At 33.4% G+C, this 8,333-nt stretch overlaps 1 pseudogene; it reads right to left on the minus strand.

The window, feature by feature from the left end:
• Window positions 1-711: 711 nt before the first annotated feature.
• On the minus strand, window positions 712-1,850 carry LOC124964753 (GPN-loop GTPase 1-like; annotated as a pseudogene).
• Between the last annotated feature and the right edge of the window lie 6,483 nt (window positions 1,851-8,333).

Here is an 8,333-nt window from a genome sequence, read left to right on the forward strand (position 1 = left end):
AAGACAGGTTTAGACACATGACTTTAAGCCTCTATTGAACAAAAGGGAATCTATTTATTATATAATTTTCTAATTTGAAATCATGAAAGGCAGGCAGGCTTAGAATAAAATTGTAATTAAACACTCTTTATCCAAGTTACCATTTACACAGGATTTGTATTCAGAAATCTTATGTTCTGCCCACTTTGTTCAATAACATGGTGCCCTCTAATGAGCTACTTAACGTGAGACATATTTCATAACACTGGTTGCTGAGGAGACTCCACTGATACCCTGGACAAGCTCATGTGTCCCCTCTCCCTTTCTACTACAAGAACAACTCAGGTTATAAGTTGAGGACATGATGCTGGAGAAGTAGAGGCTAAGATCTGAAGTGATGGTAAGTTCTCTCCATATTCCATTACCAGCAGAAGTATATAAGGTCAAATGATAAAACTTAGGCTTGAAGGGATATTAGCTTCCAAAAACAGTCAGTATATCCTTCCTTGCATAAATATAAATGAAAGGCCAAAGCAGAGTTGACATCTACCTCCAGCTCCAAGAACCATCTATTCCTGACTTCATCTGAGTCATAAGATTCTCTAAAAAGAGAATTTCTGCTATTCTTTAGAAAACTGTTCATCTTAGCCCTGAATCAGAGATAAGAAAATTTCTTCACATGGAGTTCTAGAATTTGGGACTTTAGAATCAATCGAAATTTCCTAAGATCTTCTATTTGTTGTTTGTCTTCCAGTACTATGCCATTGAGTCTTGCATAAAATTCTGAAATGCTGGCTCTTCATGACTTTCCTCTGTAACTCTGTGGTCAATGTCATCAGTATCACTGTCAGCTTCCTCATCCTCTTCATCCAAGGTTCCTCGAGTCAGGATTAAGTCAGAGGGGTCCAACTCAGGAGATATGCTCTCTAGAGTGAAAACACCTTTGACAGTCCCTGCATCCAAGGCTACAGAGCCCATATCTTTCCGAAGGCGGTCCAGTTGTTCTTTCTGCTGTTCACTCTGTGCACTGGCCAATGATTTCTTCAGACGTTCATATTCAGGACAATACTCCCTTTCATATTCTTCTGCAGCACTGGTGACTTGCACAAAGAGTTCATCAAAGCCAGTACCCACAACAGCAGAGACACCCACCACCCTGAGTGAGCTGTAAAACTCATCTAACACCAGGTTCATTGAGCGAGTCAGGTTACTGACGTATGTAGTTTCTTGATTCAAGACATCTTGGAAAGCCTCAAAATCCTGCATCCATTCCACTGCAAAGCTGTGATCAATGATGTCAGTTTTGTTCATGACCACAATGAAAGGAAGTTTGGTTTTGTACAAGATGCTGCAGGCATACAGCATATTTGACAAGAAGGTCACTGGATTAGTACTTCTTGATGTGTCCATCACATAGATGACAACTGTTGGGAATGAAGATGCCAGGGCCTCAGTAATGATTGTCCCAGAAGCAGACCAGGTGAATACCTCAATCTGTCCAGGTGTGTCGATCAAGACATATTTAGATGTGTTCTGAGCCTTCTCAATAAATTTCATGACCTGATCAAACCTGGTAGCAAAGAGATTGAGAGAGGTCACTATTGCACCATTGGGCCAAGACCATATTGTTTCATTACTTCTTTATACTTCACAGTGTCACAAATATCAATACTGGTAGGAAAGGAGACTTCCTGTACAGCTGGGTCCAAGTTGATCATGTAAGGTGGAGAGCTTTGCTTATGCAGGTGTACCATGAGCCTCTGTACAAAGGTGGTTTTCCCAGAACCCACCATTCCCAACACCAACAGATACACAGGGAGCTGAGGAGTTCCTGAAGCCCCGAGCTCCACCGCAGCCACAGGCGCCGCCATCTTCCTCCTGGCCCCAACACTAAGGTTTTATCTCACTCTAGTGAGAATGTCAATCAACAAGAAGACAAATAACAATAATTGCTGATGAGGAGGTGTGAGGAAAGGTACACTTATATAATGTTACTGGAACTATAAATTAGTACAAACATTTTGGAAAGCAGTATGGAGATTCCTCAAAAAATTAGAATTGGAGCCACCATATTGCCCAGTTATCTCACTCTGTAGTATTTATCTGGAAGATCTGAAATCAGCATAGTATAATGCTATGTGCATACCAATGTTTTTAACAATACAATTCACAATAGACAAGTTATGGAACCAGCAGCCTAAGTGCCCATCAACAGACAAATGGATAAAGAAAATGTAGTTTATGTACACATGGAATTTTTACTCAACCATAAAGAAGAATGAAATATGTCATTTGAGGTAAATTTAAATATGTTGATTGATCATATTATAAATTTAAAATTTTATATTTATATGGAGTATGTAAGGATATGGGAAAGTTTGTTTATTAGGACAATGTACTTCAAAAATAAAACCCAATATACTAAATATGTAAACTGTTGATTTACAAATAAAACAAAATTTCTATAATTATATTTAAAGTATAGAAAAACTAGATTTTTAAAAGTGTAAACATTTATATTGAGCTAGATTTATAACATTTGTAACAAATATGTATATTTATAAAAATATATAAACATAAATATCAAATAGCATTTATCAGTATAAAAACCTTTCCTAGAGATACCAAAAAACTGATATTGGTAGTTTTTTCATTAAGAATCAAGTAAATTACACAAGGATGGATGAAGTAAAAGAACACTATTGCCATGTGGTTTTAACTTGTTTTAAAGTGATATTATTTTAATCTGAATATTTTGTTAATATAATTAAAATTAATATATTTTATTTTTCTAACCTGCTTTTAAAAATTAGTAAGCCTACTTTCATATGTATTACTTTATTAACTTTTTGATTTTCAACGTTTTGTTACATTCACAAAAAACTTTCCAATGGTTAATTAAATTAATCATTTGAGTTAATATCAGAAACTATACTTCTGAGTAAACAATTTTTCAATAGCATATGAAGTCTATTGAGGTTCTATTTTCTAAAAACTCATGCATCCTTTTTCTAACCAAACACTCTTCAATTAATTTTTTGAATACCTATTCACCTAGAAGGATCTGTAGGTAAAACAAAAGATAATTCAACAAATACAAAATATTTGCTATGAAAGGACATCTGTGGAAGATCTTGGCAGTAATCTCTCAGACCTCAAGCTAATTATTAATAATAAAGATTTATTAAAAATCAAAAGAACTTCCCCATAAATTTTTCTGTAATTCAAACATTGATTCTTAATTATCAAAACATTAAAATATCCCATGTGATTATTAAACAGACAGAGTTGCTTGTTAGAAAAGCCCACTGTAGAGATACTATTCTGTACATCCAAAGAATAATGGCAAATCCTGTTTCCCAAAGCTCTTCCTCAATGGTCTTCATTACCTCTGTAGTTTTGACTGCTAAATACTGGAAAATAATACTGCTATTGTATATATATCTATGAGGAATAATGGTAATTTTAAGAAGTCTAATAGGTTGAGATGTAATTCTCATACCACATAATTCATCCACTTAAAGGTACAATTCAGTAGTTTCTAGTATATTCACATATTGCCTAACCATCAGTATTATCAAATTTAGCATGTTCTTATCACCTCAGAAAGAAACTCAGTACTCTTTAGTAATTACTCACAATTTCTCCCAATTCCTTACTCCTATACATATGTATATGTATATTTGTGTGTGTGTGTGTGTGTGTGTGTGTGTGTGTAAGTGTAAGACAAGCCTATCATTTTGAAAATGTGGATAAAGCTGGAGGACAGTATGCTCAGTGAAAAAAGCCAAACTTATTAAGACACATACTTCAGAATCTTACATATGGAATCTAAAATAGTCAAATTCATGGAATAGTGGTTTCCAGAGACTAGGAGGCACAGAAAGGGTGGGCTGAGGAGAATGGGGAGATGTTGATGGGTATTAGGCTAATTTCATATCTTAGTTATTAAAAATAACTAAGATATTTGTAAATATCAATAAATAGGTTGAGAATTACATCTCAACCTATTAGACTTGTTAAAATTACCATTATTCCTCATAGACATATACACAATAGCAGTATTATTTTCACTGGACATGAGAGTGCAAATATCCATTTGATGAACTGATTTCATTTCCTTCAGATATATATTCAGAAATGGAATTTCTGGATTGTGTGAAGGTGTTTTGTCTTTATTCATGATGGAAATTGCTATATAAATTGCTTTTTTGTGATATCTATGTTTGGTTTTAGTATCAGCATCTGGACTTATAAAAATAAGTCCATAAGTATGTCCCTCTCTTAATTTTTTAAGAGTTATGAAAATATCATTGTTAATTGTTCTTTTACTGTTTGATAGAATTCACCAGTTAACCTATATGGGCCTGAAGTTTTCTTTGTGATAAATTTAAAAATCTGATTCAGTTACTTTACTGGTTATACATATATTAAGATTTTCTATTTTTTTCCTGTTATAATTTGTACCTTTCTAGAAATGAGCAGATTTTATCAAGGTTACCTACTTTTTATCAAAAATTGTTTGTATTATTATCATCATATAATACTTTCTGTTTCTGTAAAGTCATTTGTGGTATCCTCATATTCATTCCTTTGTTCCCGATTTTAGTAATTTGAATTTCTCTGTGTCTCTGTCTCTCTCTCTTTTTCCAAAGCTAAGTTTTTCAATTATGTTGCTCTTTTTAAGTATTAAATTTTTGTATTTACTGATTTTCTGTATTTTATAATCTCTGTTCATTAATTTATGTAAATATATTGTTTTTCTCCCCTCCTAGTGACTTAAGGTGGAAGGTTAGCCACCTTAAGTTTGCCATCTTCCTATTTCTGTATTTGCAATGATGAGGATGAACCCCAGTGCCTCATTGCTAGGTCAGTGCTCTACCACAAAACTATAGCCCAGCTTCATTTTCTTTCTTACTATAGGCATTTATAGATACAAATTTCCATTGTATGCACTGTTATAGCTATATCTCATATTTGTAATATTCTATATTCATTTTCATTCTTAAAATATTTTATAATATCTCTTGATTGTCCATCTGCCTCATTGCTTTTGAGGAGAGTGATTTTTCAATAATTCTTTCCAGTTACTAATTTTTGTTTAATTTCATTTTAGTCAGGCATCATATTTGAGTCAGAAACCATATTCTGTATGATTACAGCCCTTTTGAAAACATTAAACCTTGTTTTATGATCAGTATATAACCTATCCTGTGTATACTTGAGGAAAATTTATATTCCATTATTTTTAGGAGTATCCTACAAGTTTTAGTTAAGTCTAATTGGTTTATAATGTTGTTTATGTATATTTCCATTTTCATCTTCTGTATAGTTGTTCTGCCATCTATTCAAATTGAATATAGTAATCTCCAATTACTATAATTAGCTATTTTCCTGAAAGTTCTGTCAGGTTTTTTGTCATGCCTTTTAGGGTCCTATTTTAACATGCATATATTTTATAATTTCCTGATGGATTGTCATAATTATTATTTGGCATGAACTCCTTATGTCTATCATCATTTTAAAGTCTATCTTTTCTGATATTAGTATAGCCACACAGATTGTCTTATGGTTATTCTTTACATATCTTTTCCCATTCCTTTAATTTAACCTTTTATATCTTTGAATCTAAAGTGCAGACTGTATATAAGTGGATCTGCTTTTTAATTTAATTTGATAATCTCTACTTTTGGATTATAAACATCTCCATTTAATACTATTATTAGTACAGTTGGTTTTATATCTCCCATTTTACTTCTGCTTTCAATATGTGTAATGACTTTTATTTTTTAATTCTTTTTTACTGTTTTCCCTTTTATTAACTGAATGTTTCCTAGTGCACAATATTTTAATTTCTTTGAAATGTTTTTCTCTGTACTCTGAGCTATTTTTTTAGTAGTTGCTCTAGGTCTCAACACTTACAGCTCACTTATCAAAATCCACTTTTGAACTATATTAATTCTAGTGAGACAGAAAAACACTTCTTTTATTGTTCTATTTCCTCTTCCTCATCTTTAAGCTATTTTGGATGTATATTATACATATATTATTCATGTTTCAAACCCAGTAGTCCATTATAATTATTATTTTACGCAACTTTGTATTTAAAGAAGTTGAGAGAAAAAAAGAGTGCTACACATATTTATAGAATTAGTTGTATTAACTTTTCATTTATTACTCATGATACTATTTGTTCTGTGCATTCAAATTATTCACATTATTTTCTCATGTTACTTCTTTACTTCAATAGTTTTGCTCTCTTGAACCTCCTTTGTGACATTATTATCAAATATATTCTATATTTCATATGCTGTAAACCCAACATCAAGATTATGTACATATTGTTTTATAAAGTGTTAAATAACCCAGGAAAACTTAGTATGCACATATATTTATAATTGTATAATTTCCTTATCTCTGTGTTTGTGTGTGTATTCAAATATCTCTCTGGGTCACTTTTTTTCAATCCTAAAAACCTCTAATATTTATCCTAGGACAAATTTTATGTAGGGATGAGTTACTTCAGTTTTGACTTATTTCTTTATTTTTCCTTTTATCTTTAAAAGTACCTTTGATAAATATAAGATTCTTTGTTAAGTTTTGCTTCTTTTAGCACTTTTAAAATGCTGTGCATTGCCTTTTGGCCTCCAGTATTTTTGAGGAGAAATTAGCTTTTATTTCTAAGTTCCCTCACATATGACAAGTCCTATCTCTATGAGAGCTTTTAATATTCTCCTTGACTTTGTCTGAAATTTGTAACATGTTGTACCTATTGTAAAGCTATTGTATTTGCTTCCGTTGTTATTGAAATCCTTGATATTGCTGTTTGCTTGTTTATTTGCTTAGAGAAGTCTGTTTCAGTGAAGGCTATTTTCTCCACAGTGGCAATCATCTGAACATCACTTCTCAATGGGGTAAGGCTTGCAAATGTACATGGTCATACTGGTATACGGTTTCGTATGAGAGCTCTCTGTTTCTTTCCTTGATCACTGATAAGATGACTATCTATATTTGCATTATAGTCAGCATTTGCCTCTACAAATTTCCCTGTGTGTATGTGTGTGTGTGTGTGTGTGTGTGTGTGTGTGTGTGTGTGTGTATGTTTGATAGTTCCTTGAGATACAGGCTGGTCCATTTAAATTCAGATTCCTCTGCAAGTCAGTTCTTAAAGTCAGTATCTGAGGTCAGTTATGAAGCCAGGAAACTCTTCTTAGTTATCTCTTTTCTTGGTTCTCTATGATAGATTAGCTGCCCACAGCTTAGCAGGGGTTGGGAGTACCTTCTTAATTGCTTACCACCAAAATTAACATTGTTTAGGAGAGTATCCTTTAGCTTTAAATTTCTTACTCTGTGTTCCAAATAATTGGTTGCTTTGGGAAGAACTTCAGAGATTTCTTTTCTTATGCCCTGTTACTTTGTTCAGGCATTTCAGAGCTGGGGGTGGTAATAAATGTTCTACCTTTCTCAGAATGATGATTCTGCTTCATTAGGAGCACACTTGGAAAAGACAAGTGACCTCTGGTTTTCTTGACTTGCCTCTCCTAGCATTGAACCTCTGCCACACTAGCAAGCAAGGGTGAGGGTGATTGGGGTCCCAGTGTTCTCCATAGGGCAAACATGAAGTCCAGATGCTGACTCCTGAATACTTGCTACCAGGTAGAGAAGATGAACTTTCTTGGCTACACTTGCATGTAATCTAGCCTCAGTAACATGAAGCTGGACTGTCTGAGAAATACTGGTGGCCTGGCCCTGCTATGGAAATACTATAGCCTTTCACGTGATCTTGGGAGAAGGGAAGCATCATTTCTGTCCTCACAATTTCCTGGAGTGAACCCGATATCATGCTGGATGAAGCAGGACAATGAGGGAGCAGGTAATCACTCAAGCACAATGGATTTCTGCTGTTCTTATGGAGACTTGGTAAGATTTACTTGAACATGTGCCTCTTAAATTGCCATATATCCTTGGGAAATTTTTCAGAGACTAAATATTTTTTTGATACATTTTTCACCAATTATCTTTGTTTCACTGAAGAGCTGGTACGTGGAGTACCTCATATTACCATGATTGAAGTGACAAATAATAGTGATTTTAAATCTCCCTGGAAAATTTATGCTCAACAAGAGTCACAGGAAGTAGAAAAATCAAAAAGTTCTTTTTTTAATATAATGCTTCCATAATTTCAGCATGTTTCAAATTGCCTGATTTTCTGCCTCTATTAATGACTGTTTCAGGATAGTTTGTCTCTGCTCAATACTAGATGACAAGTTCATTGCATTATTAACAGATACAAAAATCACTTAAACAACTAAATGGTCTAAGAAAGCATAACATTAAGGATCCTAGGACATATC

Source organism: Sciurus carolinensis, chromosome 1 (genome assembly GCF_902686445.1).
Source record: "Sciurus carolinensis chromosome 1, mSciCar1.2, whole genome shotgun sequence".
Lineage (NCBI taxonomy): Eukaryota > Metazoa > Chordata > Mammalia > Rodentia > Sciuridae > Sciurus > Sciurus carolinensis.